Genomic DNA, 20,936 nt, shown 5'->3' on the forward strand with positions numbered 1-20,936 from the left:
CGATTTCCAGTGACTTGGCCTCCCTGTGTCCCTGGTGGGATTGACCGCCTCTGCCGCTGCTTGTTTACTGCTTGGAGCACCCGCTTCGCGGGTGCCGCTGCGCGGCGTGAGGTGTGGGGTCGAGGCTCAAGGAGGACTGCCCTGCGTGAGAGAGGAGGAGGGTGCTTCGTGAGGCTGAGGCGAGCGCGCGCCGCAGGTACTCAGAATACCAGGAGTCCCTGCGCATCACAGGTGTGCTCGGCCGCGCCCCCAGCAGGACACACCCCCCGCCCGCAACGTCTCTCTGAAAATCAGCGGCCTGACGCTCAGCGGGACGCCGAGCGAAGCCCGAGCAAAGGGCGGGCCGTCTGTGGCCGTCCGGGGCAGGAGGAGGCAGGGCTGGGCCACATCTGTCATCCATCCCCGAGTACAGGCGGGTTGCGTGGCTCACTAGGGTTTTCTGCCCTTCATCATGTCTACCCGCTCAGGTAAATTACTCAGGAGCGAGTGCGAAAGGGGAGTTGCCGGTGGGAGCCCAGTAATTGGAACCATGGACCGCTTCATAACTAGAGTGGCGGCAGTCATAGACAAGGAAATTGCTATCTCCGAACGTCGTCTCTCTGAGGTCTATCTTCCTCCTAGACGCTCATCCTTGGGGGCCTTAGCACAGGCATTGACACCGGCTTGTGTGCGAGACCAACGTGCCCTCCATCTTGCTGTCCAGAGTTGCCCCATTGACCCCCCTTCGCTGCACGAATTAGGGCAAAACACAGACGGGTTGGAGTATTCGGCCACGCTTCCTCCTAGTGGCATTGAGGAGGAGGGTAGCTTATTTGTACCACCGTTACCTGTATCACCTATGCCTCCAAATAATGGTGCAACCCAGTCACCGTTATCCATAGCCCCAGTCCCTACCACAGTAAATTTAGAAGTGGCGCAATTGACGCACAAGGCAAGTAAGCAAAAGAAAAGGGACAAAACTAAAAAGACAGCCAATTCTAATAAGAAGAGGCAGGTGAGACAGGCCGTGTTCTTTAAACAAACAAAAAAGCCTTCTGGTCAGGGTGGGAACAATGCAATGGGGCTGGTGCAAGAGGATAAGACAGAGGTGGGTGGGGATACTGTAGCCTCTCAAATGGGTTCAAATAACTGCACGCCCCCTTGCAATAGTACTGATAATGCCCCTGCAGATATTGTCTCCATGACTATTGATTCCATTCTGGAGAGGGTAAATAGTCTCTTGATGCCCTTGCTGACTCAGGTTAAGGGCTTGGGGGCTAGAATAGACAAGCTGGAGCAATCAACCCTAGATGGTTTTCACTCACTTAAAACCACTTTCAAACATCTAAATAGAGTAAGTAACAGCGAGGATATTGGCCTAGAGGGGAGTGCGCCCCAGGTAGTTCCTCTAGCTTCCTCGTCACCACAGGTAGACTCTAATTCCCTTACCAGGTCAAATAAGTCTGAACCTAGCAGAGTGCGAGCCCAAGTCCCTAAAATTTCTACCCCACCTGTAGTAGGGCCTCACCCTAAGGGAAAGACAACGCCCATAGTGGTTGCAAAATCTACACCTAAGCAAACTCCACAAAGGCAGCCCTTGGCAAGTAAGGATAAACCTAAAGAAAGTCAAATACATGGTAAACAAGACAAAATTAAGGGATCAGTGTCAGGAATGGTTGCCAAAACTGCCCCCTTAATTACAACCCCAGCTGTTACCACAGCGGTCCGCCCTAACTCACGACGACAGATCCCCCCCATAAACCTCCCCCCAGATTGCCAACCTTTTGTTGCAGTACTGGTAAATGTTCCCCCACTGAAGGAAGGTCAACTGGAAAACCACCAGTCACTTAAAAACAAGTGCATCCACTGGTTAAAATTAAACAAGCCTATTTCGACTGGAGTGGATGGGCTTATTTTAAGTGTTCGCAGAGTGGGGTGGATAGGGCAAGGGAAAAAAACACAGGAGGGGGACTGTGTAATAATAAACTTCCAAGATTCTAGAGTAGTGAGCTCAATCTGTGGCCCTATAAAAAGCATGGATTCTCAAGGGGTCAAAGTAGTGGACTTAACTTTTTTCTACCCCAGGCAAATTGCCACGCCGCCTTGGGAGGGTCCTAGTACCTTTGGCTTTTGCCAAATTTTGGACCCACAAAGGGCTGGGGGTCCTGGTGCCAACGGGTTGAACCCGCAGGGCCCAGGAAGCTGTTGACTGCAGGAGGGCGACATGAGGGTAATTGCAGTTACAGATGTGGTATCAGTTAACAGAATAGGCCCTAGGGTAGGGTCACCACCACGAACACCCTTTCCCTCATTAGTAAGCGACAGTGGGTCGGTAGTCTCTCTGCCAACCCCTCTTGAGTGTAATTTGCATGTTCCTTCTGTGAGGTCCCCGGCCAGTAGTGTTCTTGCGACCGGCGATATACCAACTGTGACGGACCAGGTCTTTAAGGTTCTCAGCTGGAATATCGCAGGGATCGCAAGAAAGTTGGCCCTTCCAGATTGGAATGCCCTGGTGGATGAGCATTCCTTATGCATTTTTCAAGAGACCTGGAGTTTGGAGCCGGTACATAGGGTGGGATTCTCTTCCCATTATGTGCCTGCCCTATCCTCTGAATCAGGGATAGGACGTCCTTCGGGTGGTCTGCTCATATGGGTAGCAGCCTCCCTAGACTGCAAAATAGAGGAAACACAGACAGGTTCCCCGGACATTCAAAATATTAGTTTAAGAGACCGTAGGGGACGAATTATAATGAATGTCTACAATGTGTATGCTAGAGGAACTAAGGGCGGGAGGAAGTCCTCTGTATTATCTCTCCTGGAGTCACTATTGAACATAACTCCACACAAGTCATGTATCCTCGTAGCGGGAGACATGAACTGCACGTTCGAGCCTCTGGGCTCGGATGTCGCCCTAGACCAGGACGAGGAGGATGCTAGACTAGGGATCCCTGTTTTAGAGATTCCACCAATCAGGAGATGGACAGAAGTGGCGCTACAATTATACTCCCTGACCCTAGAATCAAATCTAAGAGCAGTGAACGGAAGGACAGCTTCAGACAGGGTGGGGGCTCATACATACAATAGACCAGGTCACACCTCTAGAATAGATTATATCTTACTAGAGGTGTATCTCTGGAGCCAAGCGAGGGACATGGTGGTGGTCCCAACGATTGATAGTGACCACAACCCACTTTCCTTGACCTTGGCCCAGTGGTGGTGCTCTCTTAAAAAGGGTCCCTTTAATGCCGCAGTAGCTCCCCCTGACGAGTCTGTGGTCTCTCTCTGTGGTAGGCGCCTAAAATGGGCTAAACTGGTCCTCTCCGAGGAAAAAGTTGGAGAAATCTCAACCCTCTTAAATCAAGCTGAGTCAAATCTGGGGTCCTTCCCGACAGGGGTGGGTATGGCTAGTGGGGTTTTTGTCTCATTAGTAGAGGCCTTGACCAATGTGTTTACTATCCCCTCTGTTAAGTTAGGAAATAAACGAGGAAAAAAGCAGGGTAATGGATGGTACACGCAAACATGTAGGTTACACAAAACATTGCTCGTAGAGGCACTGAAACATAAATCCCACAGTGCTATACTGGAAGCAAGGAAGGCTTACAATAGTTCCCTTAAAAGTGCCAGGATGGAGTGGGAAGAGAAATTTTGGGAGGACCTACTCCGTGCTAGCAAAAGTAAAGACTCTAGGGAATTCTGGAACCTAGTAGGCTCCCGGAACAGGCCAGAGGAATCTATGAGACCATGTAGTATTCCCCCTCAAAGCTGGGTAAACCATTTTGGGGCTTTATACCTCCCGGCGGATGGGGAATTAAGTGAAAGGGCAACCTTCCCAGTGGTATCTGGTCCCCATACCTATAACCTCTTTACACCTTTAGAGATTGAAAAGGTAATAGGGTCGGTAGCCCCCCTCAAGGCAGCAGGCCCAGATGGTCTACCGGGGGATCTTATGCGGGCAAATCCAGTGGTATGGGGAAGGGTTATTGCAGCACTCCTCAATGACATTATGATGGGAGGGTCAGTGCCCGATTCCTGGAAGGGGGCGGTGGTGGTCCCGATTTATAAAAAAGGATGCAGAGAAATCCCGGGAAACTACCGCCCCATTAGCCTTATAGACTCCACCCAAAAGATAGCAGGAAAAGCCATACTTGGGAGGATCCTTCATTGGGTGGAGGAAAATAAAATATTATCAGACTTTCAGGCAGGTTTCAGGGCAGGAATGGGGACGATTGAGCAGGCGTTTAGGTTGGCACTCCTTGGGTGGAAGGTGGTGGAACTAGGCAAGGGCAGCCTATATCTGGCCTTTATAGACCTGAGGACTGCCTTTGACCTAGTTCCCCGGGAGGAGCTATGTAGGGTGCTTCATGGGCTGGGATTGCCTCCTTACATCCTGTCCCTCCTCATAAGCTTTCATGCTCATACCTTTGCTCAGGTCCGCTGGGGAAGAAATGGAGAACTAACAGAGAAAATCCCCGTGTCTAGGGGTGTGAGACAGGGATGTGTTTTGGCCCCCACCCTTTTCTCCTTATATGTGAATGGGGTGGTGGAATATCTCCAGCAAGAACCAGCCGACGCCCCCTGTCTCGGAGGAGTGAGGATCCCCACCCTGCTCTTTGCGGATGACACGCTCTTGATATCAAAGACTCCGCAAGGCCTGCAGAAACTGTTAACTCGTTTCCAGGACTTCTGCGGTGCAAAAGGCTTAGTAATCAACGTGGACAAAACTAAGTTTCTAGTTCTAAATCCTCCAAGGAAACTGGGCCGCCCCCCCACTCTCAACTCTGTCGCCTTGGAAAAAGTATCCGAATTTGACTACCTTGGAATTCGGATCACGGACAGCATGAACTGGACGCCCCACATTGCTAAGATGGTATTGAACCATAAAAGAGTGGGAGGTGCCCTCCTGAGGGAATTCCGGGCATCACCCAGGAGGTCGCTTGCCCCAGTAATCGACATCTACAAGGCTAAGGTAGTAACATCAGCCTTGTATGGGGCTGAACTGTGGGGGAATTGCTGTCTGGACTCCTTGGCAACAGCAGAGAGTAAGCTCCTGAAATCCCTAATTCCCATCCCATCAAGTACGCCAACAGTGCCTGTGCTGCTGGACACAGGATGTAAGAATATAAAAGACCAAGCCCGCCTTCGCCCACTGCTCTTATGGGCACGCATCTGGAGGGGCGAAGAGTTAAAATCGTATGCTGAAGGGTTGGCTGAGATTATGAGCTTGGGTGGTTGGGCAAAAATCAAGTGGCTGAGAGACGTTAAAAAAAATTTGGAGGATCTGTGTCTGGGGAATTGTTGGTTGTCTAGATCGGCTCCACCTAAAGAGGTCCTGAAAAGACTGTATTGGAATTGGGTTAAGGACCAGCTAGTTACAAACTCTGGACATTGTAAATCCACAGCTGCCTTTTTAATAGTAAAGGATACTGTGGTTTACGAGCCGTATCTGGACCTTATTACTCTACCATTTGATCGAGCATTGTATTTTAAATTTAGAGTGGGCTCCCTCCCAGTCGGTGCACTGGTGTCTAAGTGGAAATCATGTGCTCACACGTCTCCTTTTTGTGCATGCTGTCCCACCAGGATAGAATCCATTACGCATATCCTGTTCGAGTGTCCCGACTATGCTAAGTCTAGGAGTTTTTGGCTTAAACCCCTTTGTCGCAATATGGGCACGAGTAGTTATCTGGTAGCCATGCGCATCCTAATGACGGACACATCCCCCCCCATTGTTTGCGGTGTAGCTAAATTTTTAAAGCAGTCTTGGCTGATCCGATGCAAGAGATTGTCAATTGCGGTTTAATTCATTTTTAGCTAATTTATCTTGACATTACACGTCCTTTTATCTATTTTAAAGGTACATCTAAATACTGTTTTTTTTTTTAAATGTTCTTTTATTCTTGTATTTACTGTATTTTGTGTACGCTTATAAGATATCTTGCATATCGAATAAAAGCTTCTTGACTGACAAATAAAAGGCATTGCCATTTACAATGCCAATAGCTCAAACTCGCTTAAATGCGAGACCTATTGCATTGCAAATGCTTGTTTCTAAAGCTGTGTATTATTCCAGATGATTTACAGTGCTTTACCTATGAAAAATTCTTCTATAGCTTCACCCTAACTTGGATGGGTATGCCCAGACGTGGGTCCCTTGCTCACTATGCCACTGGATTCAAGCTAGCCTGGCTGAAGAAGGGTGACATACTGTGAAACTGGTCCCAGGATGCTTGTTTCCGTTCTGGACTGTTCCCATGGGACACAGGGTCAAGACTGATTTGCATATGGCTGGGTCCAAACTGGGTTGGCGTAGTGGGCAAAAGAACGATGGATTTAACCCAGATCTTTTGACTGGGGGAGAATGCATTGTCAGCATTCCGTCCTTCATTTATTTGCTGTATACCACTATGTAACATGAGAAATTGAGTACATAATCTCAAATTGAAGTGCTAGGTGAACGAATAAATCCATTTCTCCCTCTCATATGTAACATGAGTATAACACATATAGGTAGATTCACATGAGGAGAAATATTTGAAGACATTCTTTTATGTAGGCGTTTGTATATGCAGCACTTTACGAGATGTAGGAATCACGTTTAGTCGAAGTGAGAGTAGGTTGTGGGCTGTAGCAGAGCCAACAGTGCATTGGTGTAGAATGTTTCACACGCTGCATTAGGGTCTGTGGAGAGGTACAGGTCTGTTGGGGTATTTTCACGGATATGCTGTGGGTCCCGTCTGGAGCATCATTAGAGTGACCTGTGAACTTAATGTGAGGGTATAACATGTTGTAGAGTTATATGAGTTTATTGGCGATCTCATGAGGATATATTGTGAAGGTGTGTGTTAGGGACTCTTTTAGGTTCAGTTGACAAGTAGACACACATCTTTAAGGAGCGTGTTAGAGTTCTACTGCCTGCTATGTGAGCTGTGACTAGCACGGGGGCATGTGGCCCTAAAGGGAAGAAGTCAAATGGGCTCATCAGTCCAGCTGGGGAGTAAAAAAATAGCATAGCAACTAAGATACAGACAACCCCTAGACTCTGGCCCCGGGGTCACTATACTTGCTGCACCGACAGCAATGCCCCTGGGTGTGGGGGTCTGGGGTGCGCTATGGAGGCTAGGAGAACGTAGCACTTTTAATTCATAGCACACTTTTCCACATCTTGCATCGCTCAGGGTATTTTTGCACAGAATTCCAGGGCAGGACAAGCCGGGGATGCATGGACTACAAAAACACGAGCTTCCCATCCAGGCCTCATCTCTCTGGGCCTTGGCGTCCCGAGGCAGAGGGTGTCACTGGAGCCTGGCCTGTCTCCCGCCATTGTCCTCGGGCGGGCACCGCCACTAAGGGCCCTAAACTTTGATGGTGGTCGGAGGGGAGCGCGCTCTCTCCCTCCTCACCACCCTGCCACGCCCTCCGGCCTGCCCTCTCCCCCCTCCCCCTCCTCCATGGACTATATCCAGCAGTGGGGCCTGATTACGCACAGCACAGCTGCCTGCGAGGAGCGATAGAGCGGGAGAGGGCGGCAGATAAAGTCTGAAGTAAACACGGTCTGTTTAAATAGCCAGCCAGCTCTCCGAGGCGCCGGGAAGCAGCAGAGCCAGCAGCCCGCAGCAGCTCCCAGCACCCCCGGGCCACGCAGGCAGCGCACCCTCGGCTCCCGGGCACCGCGGTGGCACCTTGGCAGAGGGGGACTTTACACAGTGGGGTAAGACGGGCGCTTTCTGCACTTTCTGGGCTCTGGGACGGGGCCAGAGGCAGGCGCTGGAAACCGTTATGTCTGCGCAGGCAGCTGTGGGAAGCGTTGACCTTCTCGTCAAGTGATGGGGGTGGCTGTCGCCACACAGCTGGAGGGAGGGGGCGGTGCCCATAACTTAGTGGGTCAACGCTGCGGGTGCAGAGATGCGTGACATTATCCAGTTCTGCGTTAAACCTTTTCATGCTAAGCAGAAGTTTGCTACTGGAACAGAGCAGGCGTGTATACATGTTGCTTTTCCCATTACAAGTGCAAGAAGCAGAATTAAAAGGACAGAACGGGGCAGGAAGAGCCACTCACAGCGAACATGGGGAACATTGGTGTCTCTGATAGAAATACTTTTATGTAGCGCCGGGCCTCGAAACTGTTATTAGGCGCTACACGAAAACCAATGTGATTTTCCTAGGTTTACTTCAGAATGAGAAAACTAGTCACAGAAGTAAGAACGTTACAGGCTCGCCCAGTGGGTCGTGGTGGGTGGCAGGGAGGCGCAGTGGCTTGGGTTTACATTTCTATCGTTTTGTATCGTAATTGCATCTAGCGCGTACTCCCCTGAGAAGGTGTCGAAGCGCTTTTCGGAGCGTAGCACGCTACTCCGGGACCCAAAAAGGATTAGTAGTGGATTAGTATTAGTTATCTCTACAAACTTTAAGTGTGTTTCAGCAATCAAGCCCAGTGAGAATCATAGCTCAACATGAACACCAGAAAACGTATTAAGTTATGTATCCATTATGCATTTAAGTATCTAAACATTACCCACCTAGTATCAAGAGAACAGAATGGTGCACGTTAGTAACACAGTGGAGAATTAACAATTCGGACAGAGTCAAGCTCGGCAGTTTAAAAGCGCAGCATGCATGCAGTCTTTTAAGGCACAGCTATCGCTTCTGCCTGGGAGAGGCCAGTTTCAAGCAGGGGTTGATGGCTGCAAACAAGAAGTCTTCCGCCTGTGGTGTCCTACCCGTGTACCCCCAGCAGGTGGTACCTTAGAGTGTGTGACTTTGTATCATGCCGCACAACTCTCTCTTTCATCTGGATTATCAAGCTGAGTGTGTCACTCAGTGTTTTATAATTTCCAATAATTCGCACACATTTTCTGTGCCAGTGCGTGCCTTGCTTAGTGTCTGCTCTCGAGTCCTCTGAAATCGTGTGGTCGGTACTTGCGAGCATTTGATATAAAAGGGGTTACGTGGCTTGCTTGGCTCCACCGCCCGCAGGGGAAAGGAATGTCAAACTACACGCATGCGCAATATTCCTAGCAAAGGCAAAAACTAAACTCGCATATAACGTCGCAACCTTCGTGCATTTGTAGTAAATTATGTGAAGTTTGCTAGAAAAAAAACTGTATTCACTTCGCACACGAGACAGGGTATAGCTTACCCCTTCCCTGGCAAACAGGGCTGACAGACTTACTTCTCTCCTCTTTCCTCTCCTTACTCTTTTCACAAGTCCCAAACCATTTGTTACCAAAAATTATTCACCGTCTTATTAAACAGAGAGTCCTTGCCAAGACCCACGTATCTCCCTCACAAGCATTTTCCATGTTAAAGACCCCAACAGCAGCGCTTTTTCTGTTGTATAATTTTGCATAATTTAAAACAATTTTGGAAGCTTGTGTTTTGTATGGAGAAATGCACATTTACATATGTTTTTTTAGTAACTAAGTTAACTAAAAAGATAAATAGAGCGGGGCGCTGCACTAGCATAGGGGCGTGCCAATCCCTCATCATGTCAACTAGTCACTGGGGCCAGCTAGTGCAGCACTTGGGGAGAAGATTGTCCCAGTTAGTGGGGGAAAGGGGAGGGCAGAGGTTACCCTTATGTCCCTGGGTGACAGAGAGATGGGGCAGAGAACTCACATGTCTAGTAATACCAGAAATACAGGTAGTGGGTCACCATCAATTGGCAAAGGGTGGAGGCTCTGAGAGACACTGGAGTTAGTATGGCAACCGTCAGATGTCATTTGGGGACTTCAGAGTAGGTAGTCCCTAATGCATTCCCCTAAGTTGGTGCAGGCAACATTAATGCGTCACTATCCAGTGGCTCTAGTTCCCTTAGAGTGGGGGCAGGGTGGGGTGAGTGTTTCAGGTTTCTTGAGGGTAGCTGCAAGTCTGTCCGAGGTCTGTGGATTGTCTGCGTGGCAGTGACCTGAAGCACACCATCTGGAAGATGGTGGAGCTCAGGTCGCACTTGGAGATGTTAGGGTTGCCTGAGTGGGTGTGCCTGACCACAAAGTCCATGGCTGCCCAAGAGGGTAGTCAGGAGGACTTGGAGCCTGGGAGAGTGGCCAGCCAAAAAGAGGAAGGGGTGCGAAACCCGCTGCTGAAACTCCCACGGTCCGGGAGGAGGCTGAACCTGAGGGGGATGCCCCGGAGCCTTAAAGGGAGGATGTTGCCGCTCTGAGGAACCCACCTTAACTGGCCAACTGCCAACAGGAAGCGGGTCCCACCAGGGAGGAGTTCTGCAAGGCTCAAATGGAGTGTCCCACTCTTGAGGGACTATAGCGGCAGACAGACACCCAGGCAGCTGGTGAAACGGTGATCACTTGATCTACTGGGAGAATGGACTTAAGGCTAGCGAGCCTAAGGTTCCTGAGCCTGGTGCAACCCATGTGTTGGTGGTCCCCCAGTGCTATAGGGCTTCCTACTGAAGCAGGCTCACAATGTTGCCTTGGCAGGTCATCTAGGGCATGTCAAGACATTTGATATGCTTGCCACTAACTTTTATTGGCCGCAGATGACATGGCCCTCAGCCCCTTTGAGCTTTTGTATGGGCACCTGGTGTGAGGACCTCTCAATCTAGTAAAGGAGGGGTGGGAGCAAGCTCCCAGGAAGTCCCCCCATGATGTGGTCAGCTACATTCTTTCAATCTGTACCCAGATGAAGTGCTGCTGGAAGCAAGCTAAGACGAATCGAAAAGCCAGCCAGGAGGTCATGAAACAGTGGTATCACCAGAAGTCTACACTGGTCGAGTTTTAGCCTGGCAAAAAGTGTAGGTGATGGAGCTTGTGGAGCCCCGGGCCCTGCAAGACTCCTGGTCTGGGCCCTGTGAGGTGAAAAACCGCAAGTGTGAGATCACCTACCTGGAGGTCCTCAAAAATCCAGGAACCCTTTAAAGGTTTAGCACGTCAGCTGCCTTAAACCCCACTTCAAGAGGTTTGAGGTAACCATGCTCCTGGTCATGGGTGATATAGTGGAGGAGGAAAGTGAACCTTTCCTCAACCTTCTTTCCTTCAAGGACCAGGATGGGTCAGTGGAGGGTGTCAGTCTTTCCCCTACACTGACCGTACAGCAACATAGAGACTGCTGCCAGTTGTTGGGCAGTTCACCTCTTTATTCTCCCTTACCCCATGACTCACTTCATGGTGTAGCGATGATATTGACAGTGAGGACAGCATTTCTGCCAAAAGTAAAATATACAGGTTGTCTGATAAGTTGAGATCCAGCATCAAGGAGGAGGAATACAAGATGCTGGATGTTGAGTCCTCAAACAGTCCTTGGTCTGGCCCGGTGGTGTTGATCTCAAAGGCTGCCCCTCCAGGTGCCTTCCATGAACTCCGGTTCTGCGTGGATTACCGGGGGTTCAATGCAGTCATACCCAGAGCTGATAAGATCATAGAGTGGCTAAGAGCTGCCAAGTTCCTCAGTATGCTTGACTTAACAGACAAAATGCCTTGACCGAGGGGTGTGTTTTCTTTCCCAGAAGGACACTGCAGAATCTGGGTAATGCCCTTAAGGTTAAAGAACGCCCCTGCCACCTTCGAGAGGTTGATCAACCAGGTCCTGGCTGGATTGGAGAATGTTGTAATGGCTTGACATGTATTACATTCCACCTCGTGCCTTGTTCGAGACTGGGAGACCGACGAGCTGGCAGTGTTTGTTGGTGGTGCGACTAAATTGCATTAAACTCTTTCAAACTGTTCCACTGTATGTCATTTTAACACTGGTGACGAGTAAGGCTTGTGGGAGACAAGCGCTCATCACCAACTCCTCTGCGAACCCACGGATTTCAGATGAATTTCTACTTCAACATGTTTCTGCAGCAATCTAGAATAATCTACGTCTATTCAACTGATCCACTGGACGTCCTGCTGACATTCTATGCTACGGCTGGATGGTGGTGTAAATTGGTAAATTTTTACCTTGTTACGATCTCAGGGTGCTGTTAATGTCTTTCTTGTGGCACGCGCTCGCACTTGCACAGTCTCTCGTGCTTTGGACTCACACACGAGTCATCAAGCGTCATCATGCTGTGCACACTGTATCATGTAGGCCGCCATCTTTGTTTCCTTCACGTCGGGTTTCCATGGTAACGACTACATACAAAACGAAGCAAAAGCTCTGTTTTTCACAGCATTTTCACACAATTGGATGTTATGGATTTTCCTTCAACTTTTGGAAACAAAATTAACAAGTAAACAATTGCATGTATTTATTGGTTCAAATTCCAAGTATTTTATTTTGTTTAAATAACTGTTTTATTCTGCCAACATGTCTCCAACCTCTTGGGTCAACCTCAAGCAATTATATGTGAGAAAGGTAAACCTTTACTTCCATGCAAAAGATGGAAGAAGTTATTTGATACCTACCTAGCGGCAATAGGTGGTGAACAATTCTCTGCACATGGAAGACAAGCCATATTACTTCACAATTTGGGAATTGAAGGCCGCAGTATCTATGATTTAATTTGGCTCCTTATTTTTCAGGTGATATGTCGCTCTCTGCTCTTTGTGAGCCTATGTGCCCAATCCCTACCTTGGAAATCAACGCCATTTATTAGGCGCACCCTTGGTAATTATTTGCGATTCCTTACAATTTAGCCTGAATAGTTGTCTTCAATTAGCTAATATCAATTTTTATCTACTCTACGTGCCCCTATCACCCCCTCCACCACCCAAGTCCTGATGAGGACCCAGTCGTAAGGGAAATGTACCTACAACAAGCAGGGGTCGGAACGTCATGACCTATCCATGAACAACAGACTATTATTACTGTGTTCTATTGTATGGCCTAGGTTCAAAACTGTACATTGATGGTGCTAAGTAAACAAGTCATAGTGATGTCAACTATGCATTCTGTGACCTCACTGGATCTTTAAAACACCTATCACCAACCCCAATCCTCACCAAACCACTTACCTACCCCACCCTTTTATCCCCCTTTTCCTCTGGGCACAATTTTCGTCTATATTAAGAGATAGACTGTATGTCATACATGTGCTTTAATGAGGATGTGATAAAATACCATCTCTCTTTCCATGTTTGTTATTGCTTTCTGCTATAAATGTAGTACAATTATCTGTGTTTCTGAAAAGCATATATACTGGGGCAACTTTTCCTGTAACAGCAGTATCTATGAGAGCATTGATGTAGTACCTATGGTGAGGGTGATGGTGAACCTGGAGATGTCTTTGAAATGTCCATAAAAATGCTAGAAGCTTACTTTGGCCCACAAATTAATGTTGTGCTTAAACGGCACAAGTTTTTTAATGCGAGTCAGAGAACCTAACAAAAAAGGTTGGGACTTATATCGCTTCTTTGAAAACACTTGCCCGCACTTGTGAATTTGGTGACGTAATAGACTCTTTAATACGTGACCAGTTGGTCAGGAGAAGCTTCTATCAAGAAATCCCACACTTAAAGAAGCCATTGCCATTGTGGAGGGTGTAGAGAACACTTCTGGCTGGGTCAAAGAAATGAAGACGCATAAATCTGTAACTGAGGATGTTCCCACTCCCAGTAGCATTCACAGAGTGATCAATCAATCAATCAATCATTTGTAAAGCGCACTACATACCTGCGAGGGTCTAGGGGGCTGGGGGGAGGGGCGCTACTGATCGAACAGCTAGGTCTTCAGGATCCCCCTGAAGGTCAGCAGGTCTTGGGTCTGTCGTAGGCTCAGTGGGAGGGTGTTCCATGTCTTGGTGGCGAGGTGGAAGAAGGATCTCCCACCGGTGGTTGTTTTTCGGATGCGCGGGACGGTGGCGTGTGAGATGTCGGCGGAGCGTAGCTGGCGGTTGGGGATGTAAAAGGAGAGCCGCCTGTTGAGGTAGGCTGGGCCGGTCTTGTGGAGTGCCTTGTGTGCGTGGGTGAGGATCTTGAAGGATATCTTCTTGTTGAAGGGGAGCCAGTGCAGGTTTCTCAGGTGGGGTGATGTGGCCGTGGCGTGGTACGTCGAGGATCAGTCGTGCAGAGGCGTTTTGGATACATTGTAGTCATTTGATGAGCTTGGTCGTGGCTCCCGCGTAGAGGGCATTTCCGTAGTTGAGTCTGCTGCTGACGAGGGCCTGGGTGACTGTCTTTCTTGTATCTGTCGGGATCCATCTGTAGATCTTGCGGAGCATGTGGAGGGTGTTGAAGCAGGAGGAGGAGACGGCGTTGACTTGCCTGGTCATTGAAAGCATTGAGTCGAGGATGATTCCTAGGTTGCGTGCATGGTCGGTGGGTGTCGGGGCTGCCCCCAGTGGCGTCGGCCACCAGGAGTCGTCCCAGGCTGATGGGTTGGGGCAGAGGATGAGGACCTCCGTCTTGTCTGAGTTCAGCTTCAGACGGCTGGTCTTCATCCAGTCGGCGACTGCCTTCATTCCTTCGTGGAGGTTGGCTTTTGCGGTGATGGGGTCCTTGGTGAGGGAGAGGATCAGCTGAGTGTCGTTAGCGTAGGAGATTATGTTGAGGTCGTGCTGCCGGGCTACGTGTGCGAGCGGGGCCATGTAATCCTGGGGTTTTACATTTTTTTCGCCCCATCTCACTGCTCCCGGCTCCCGCGAAGATGTTAGAAGCTCACTTAAATAAACATCTTGCTGCCTTCGTGGAGAGTTCGGGCTGCTTGGATCCTTCCCAGCATGGGTTTAGGAGGGAACATAGCACCGAGTCTGCCCTCACCTTGGTGCTTGATTCTATCCGCACGTGTGTGGATGGGGGCCAGACCTCCCTCCTAGTCCTTCTAGACCTCACGGCTGCCTTCGATACCCTTTCCCCCCTAGTTCTAACATCTCGACTGGGTGAGATTGGGGTTCAGGGGGCAGGCCTATCTCCATCCCTGTCTGTGCAATGTGGGGTCCCTCAGGGGTCGGCGCTCAGCCCCACCCTTTTTAACATCTATGTGACCCCCCTTGCCAGACTAATTAGATCTTTTGGGATGGAGGTAGTTTCCTATGCGGATGATACCCAGATCCTCGTCTCTCTCTCCCAGTCAGCTACGTCGACTGCCTCCAATTTTAGATCTTGTATGGAGGCAGTCGGCCAGTGGATGATTTACAATTCACTGAAACTGAACGGGGAGAAGACCGAGGTGATGGTGTTTGGAGGAAAGGAAGAGATCTGGTCAGTGGAGTGGTGGCCAGATCCACTGGGTGCCTGCCCTGATCCTACCCCTTTGGCTAAAAATCTTGGGGTCATGATTGATCCCACCCTTAGTATGTGCCAACAGGTTAACAGGACTGATCAACCTGTTGGGGTATCATCCACATACTAAGGAAAATCAGGCACTATCTTTCTTTGCAGGCAAGAAAGCAACTTGCTGTTGCTCTCCTGGGCTCCCGCCTGGACTATTGCAATGCGCTGTATGCAGGACTGAATAAAAGCCAGCTGCAGCGCTTGCAGGTAGTCCAGAATGCGGCAGCCAGATTTGTCCTCGATCTACCTCGACGTGCCTCGGCCACTTTGGCCAGGAAGCAGCTTCATTGGCTTCCGATGGAGGATCGGATAGTCTTTAAAACCATGTGTATGGTCTATAAGGCTCTGGCTAAAAGTAGCCCTACGGGCGTTGGATCCATTGTGTCTCACTATAATCCTGGCAGGAACCTTCGCTCCTCAAACAGACTTCTTCTCTGTGTTCCGCGTATTCGGAAAACCAGATGGGGTGGGAAGGCTTTTTCTTACTTGGCTCCAAAGTGGTGGAACGCTCTTCCGCTTGAACTAAGGTCTCTCTCCTCCCTACTGTCATTTAGATCTGCCCTGAAGACCTGTCTCTTTGTACGCGCGTACTTGTAGTTGTGCCCTGCATTTTGATCTTTTTGGTAGGCGCCTTGATACCTTCGGGTTTAGTCTGCGCGGTATAAATTGCATAATAAATAAATGTTGAACAGCGTCGGACTGAGGGAGGATCCCTGGGGTACGCCGCAGATGATCTCAGAGGCTTTGGAACAGAATGGGGGGAGGCGGACGCTCTGGGTTCTGCAGGAGAGAAAGGAGGTGGTCTAATCCAGAGCCTTGTCTCGGATCCCTGCGGCGTGGAGGTGTGCGCATAGTGTGCGGTGGCAGACGGTGTCGAAGGTGGCAGAGAGGTCTAGGAGGATGAGTGCTGCGGTCTCGCCGTTGTCCAGCAGGGTCCTGATGTCGTCGGTGGCGACGATGAGGGCAGTCTAAGTGCTGTGGTTGCTGCAGAACCCTGACTGGGAAGGGTCCAGGATTCTGTTTTCTTCAAGTTATCGGGTTAGCTGTCTGTTGACGTTTTTCTCGATGATCTTGGCCGGGTAGGGAAGCAGAGAGATGGGCCGGAATTCTTGAGGTCTCTTGGGTCTGCCTTAGGTTTTTTGAGTAGGGCGTTGATCTCGCCGTGTTTCCAAATCTCTGGGAAGGTCGCGGTCTCGAGGGAGAGATTGATGATGTTGCGCAGGTGGGGTGCGATGGAGCTGCTTGCTCTTTTGAAGACGTGGTGCGGGAATAGGTCTGACGGAGAGCCGGAGTGGATTGTGCGCATGGTCTTGATGGTGTCATGGATGCTCATGCTGGCCAAGGCTAGCAGGGTTTCGTGGTCGATGGTGATGCTTAAAGAAGTCCTGCAAGACTCTCTTGACAATGTCTATAAAGTGGTCCAAACTCCAAGGGCCAAGGTTTCTAATGAATCATCTAAAGTCAAATGTTATCATTGTGGGAGTCTCAACCATACTTCCAATAACCCAAATTGTTATGCTAAAAACTCCACTTGTCACAAGTGTGGGATTAAGGGTCACTACACCAAGGTTTGTAGATCTGGGGGGAAGGTGCGCACTCTGGAGAATGTGGAAACCATAAAGGACAACCCAAGAACGGTGATGTTGAATGTGAGAAGTGATGGTGTGGTGGATGATGGCTCCTTTAGTATGCCTGAGTGTGAAATTGAGATTGGTGGTACATTTATGGTTGTGTTAGCAGATTCAGGTTCTCCCATCACAATGGTAGGCAATGAATTGTGGAAAAGGACGTTTCCTGATGTCCAACTTCTCTCTCCTGATATTAAACCAGTAAGTTATGGGGAGCGCATATTGATGTTATTGGTTATACTGTTATGAGGATACATTTTAAGGGCAGGGAAACCATTGTCAAAATTTATGTAGCAAAGTCAGGCGACAATCTCTTGGGTTGGAGGCACCACAGAGACTTGGGTATAATACTCAATCCAAATGCACCTACTCCCTCTGACCAGGTCATGTTAGTAGATGACTGTTCTAGCTCTAATAAATTCTTTGATGAATTTCCTCAAGTGTTTCGTGACAAACTTGGATTGTTGAAAGAGCAATGTGTGCATAAAGCGAGGAAGGTTCCCAATATGATGTTGGGGCCCCTGAAAGTTGAGCTTGATAGGCTGCTGGCTCTGAATCTCATTGAGGAGATTGAGTCCTCGGAATGGTTGGCCCCAGTGGTTTAGGCTTCTAACAATGGTGGGAAAAATATCAGGATGTGTGTGGACTTAAGAAGTCTGAACAAGTGGATATGGGTGGATCGTCAGCCTCTTCCTAACACTACTGAATCTTTTACAATGCTGAGTGGGGCAAACGTTTTTACCATGTTGGATGTGTCCTCAGCATATCACCAGGTACCCCTCCACCAAGATCCCAAACTTCTGACATCCTTCGTGATGCCGCTGGGTACTTTTTGTTTTGTCAGGATGCGTTTGGGTTAGCCTTGGCAGCTGCTAGTTTCCAGCGCGTCATGAAGATGTTTCTTGGTGCTATGTCTAACATCTTGCTCTTTCAAGATGACATCTTGATTTATGGTAAGAATGACACAGAACATGACAATGTACTGAAAAATGTTCTCAAGAGATTGTCTGACAGGGGACTTACTGTCAACAAAATGAAATGTAAGATTGGTGTATCATCTGTCACTTATCTGGAACATGTAATCTCTGGAGAGGGCATTCAACCGAAACTGGAATTAGCTAAGAGTATTTTCAACGCTCCTGCTCCAACTGACAAAGAACAAGTAAGGGCCTTTCTTGGGCTTGCTGAGTTTTACTCAGAGTTTATCAAGGGCTTTGCAGCTGTTGTTGAACCAATTAGGGTCCTACTCAAGAAAGGTACTCAATTTGCTTGGGCGGACGATTGCAATGCAGCTGTCATTTCTGTTAAGCACGCTATTGGAGAGATGCCCACCGTTGGTCATTTTGATGCAAATAAGAAAACTATCCTTACCACTGATGCCAGTCATTGTGGACTTGGTGCAATTCTTACACAGTTGGATGGTGGTGGTGAGAAAGTTGTTGCATTTGCGTCAACGGTGCTGAAGAAAGCGCAGCAACAATATTCTTGTATTGAGAGGGAGGCGTTTGCCATTACCTGGGCAATTAAGCATTACAAGTTCTACCTGTAGGGACTACCGTATGTGGTAAGGTCTGACCATCATCCCTGGTGCATGGGTTTTCCTGTATGGAGAGTGAGAGGTTAACGCCTAGGTTGAAGCGTTGGAGTGAAGGCTTAGAAGAATTCAATTTTCAAGTGCAATATCTTCCTGGTCTTGCAAATAAGGCTGTGGACTGTTTATCCAGGTTGCCAATTAAGGGCAGCTGTGAGGTTTGTGATGTTGAACCTATGGGAGTTTGTTGGGTCAAAGAACCTGCCATCACAGAGGATGAATGGGTGGAAGCAAAGTCTAAAGATGTGTTACAACCCGTTGTTTCTGACTTTGTAGGCAAGGGTTGGCTTGTGTGTAAAAATATTGAGTGTGTAACCACAAAACCCAGATCGTATCTGGGATGAGGGAACTAGAGGCATGGGGTACTGGGAGTCAGCAGCCTCCAACAATACTGTTAAAACACAACAGAGCTGCTCCCAGTGGGGGGAACTAGGTGCAAATGTTTCCTAGTTCGTGAGAGCAGACATCTCACAAAAAGAGAAGGACTGGTCTCACACACCTCCTGATGTCATGCTTCATCATAGACCAGTCCTCGCCCTCTAAAATCTCATTTTTATAGAGGGCATGTATACACCTGAAGACAGGGATGCACTTCTAAACTAAGTGGAGGCCCTTACAGAAAAAAGTGAGTTAAAAAGCCATTAGAGATGTCAAATTAAATTTAATATTGCTATCATCTATTTGGTGTTTAAAAAAAGGTTATGAATCTGTTGGGGATATAATTGTCCCCCCACCAATTTGAAAGGGTTGACATGTTTCTGCCAGGTGGCCCAGTAGGGTCCGTGGCATTCATCAGGACCTATGTGAGAAATATTACGGGCTCCGCTCTTACCAAACTGTGGTGGGATGATATCCTACTTCGAGGAGAGGAGGAGCACACACATAGGCGTAGCAGTGGAGATCACATCACGTAACACTATGAACCAAAGGGGTCTCCTGCCCTCACCCTCCTTTGGGGCACTCTGTCCCATCCCCAGGGCTTTAGATATTGAGGCCATTTCGCAGTGGAGTGCGATCCTGTTCACCCCACACAGTGGATACCCTCTCACCACAGTTTGGTAAGAGCGTAGCCCGTAATATTTCTCACATAGGGCCACCTGGCAGAAACATGTTGACCCTTTGACATCGGTGGGGGGACAATTACATCCCCAACACACCGATAACCTTTTTTTAAACACCATATAGATGCCAGCAATATTAAATTCAATTTGACACCTGTAATGGCTTTTTAACTCACTTTTTTCTGTTACGGACCCCCACTTATTTCAGAAGTGCATCCCTGTCATCAAGTGTATGCCCATCCTCTATCAAATCGAGTTTTTACAGGGCGAGAATTGGTCTATGATGAAGCATGACACCAGGTGGTGTGTACAAATATTGACTCTGATCTGTTGCCTTTGTGGTCTATCAGGGATGAATTCACTTTGCTTCATAATGAATTGATGCGGGGTGAAAGGGTTGTACCTCCCTGTAATTTGAGGCCCAAACTTGTAAATCTTGCTCATGAGGGACACTTGGGCTGAAGCCTTACTATGGCTCGGCTCCCAGAGAGGTATTGGTGGCCTGGGATGGACCGCCAGGTGGAAGAGGTGGTCAAAGAGTGTTATCAAAGTGCTATGAATGATAAGTCTCTTGTCACCAGCTCTGCTCCACTGTCCCCAGTGGAGGTTCCGCGTGAGCCTTGAACCAAATTGGGTTTAGATCCATTTGAGTTGTTGGAGCCTTCTGAGAAGTTTGTCATTCTCCTGGTGGATTACTCGTCAACGTGGGTTTCACAACGCGTGTGAGCACTGTCAGTACTAACGTGGTTTTGGATTTCCTCAAAGATGACTTTGCGAGTGAAGGTATTCCAATATTCCTGTCTACTTACAATGCAATGCATTTCCCTTCTCAAGAGATGCAAGACTTTTTTAGAGATTTTGGCATAATCATTCAAAGAACAGCCCTTTATGCGCCGCAGGCCAATGGTCTTGTGGAGGGTATGAATAGGCTGGTTAAAGCTTGTGTTCAGAGAGCCCTGGAAGCACGGGCTTCTCTTAAGGAAGTTTTGAGGGACACCTGGTGGGCACATCATACCACACTAAATTTTGTTATGCAGAGTTCTCCGTTTTAACTGTTGAGGTGTAGGTTTGCACTGTCTAAGCTGAACAAGGGTATTTCTTTGGATAAGGAGGAGGTTGATGCCAGGATTCAATCTTATCAAAGGAGATATAAGGAAAGGTACGATTCCATAAGATCAGTGAAGGAAAGGTCATGGTATGTTGGTGAGTGGGTGCTTATGAAGAAACCCAAGTGGCAAAAGAAGGGTGTTACTAAGTTTATGGCCCCCTTTGCTATAACTTCCGTTAAGATGAATGTAGTAAAGGTGCACAATGGTGGCATGTGGAGCATGTCTCGACTTGTGAAGTTCAAGGCTGATAAATTGTTACACCCTTCATGTTCTGGTGCTGGATTGCCTGGATCCAACGTATCAAAAGCTAATTCTTCTGGTTTACAGGCGAGGGGTTTTTCTTCCATGTTTCGCCATCTGCCAGGACATTTCAAGAATTATGAAATGTATTGATGTTATGACGTTTTGTTTTGCTTCTA

At 48.4% G+C, this 20,936-nt stretch overlaps 1 protein-coding gene across 2 annotated transcripts in view; it reads left to right on the forward strand.

Annotated features, from left to right (window-relative positions):
- Positions 1-7,461: 7,461 nt before the first annotated feature.
- LOC144770668 (phospholemman-like) overlaps positions 7,462-20,936 on the forward strand; it is a 349,743-nt gene continuing 336,268 nt past the window's right edge. For both annotated transcript variants that reach the window (XM_078655381.1, XM_078655382.1), the window contains exon 1: positions 7,462-7,687. The gene's annotated coding sequence lies outside the window, so the exon portion shown is untranslated. The remainder of the gene's footprint in view (positions 7,688-20,936) is intronic.

This window comes from Lissotriton helveticus, chromosome 7, assembly GCF_964261635.1.
Source record: "Lissotriton helveticus chromosome 7, aLisHel1.1, whole genome shotgun sequence".
Classification (NCBI taxonomy): Eukaryota; Metazoa; Chordata; class Amphibia; order Caudata; family Salamandridae; genus Lissotriton; species Lissotriton helveticus.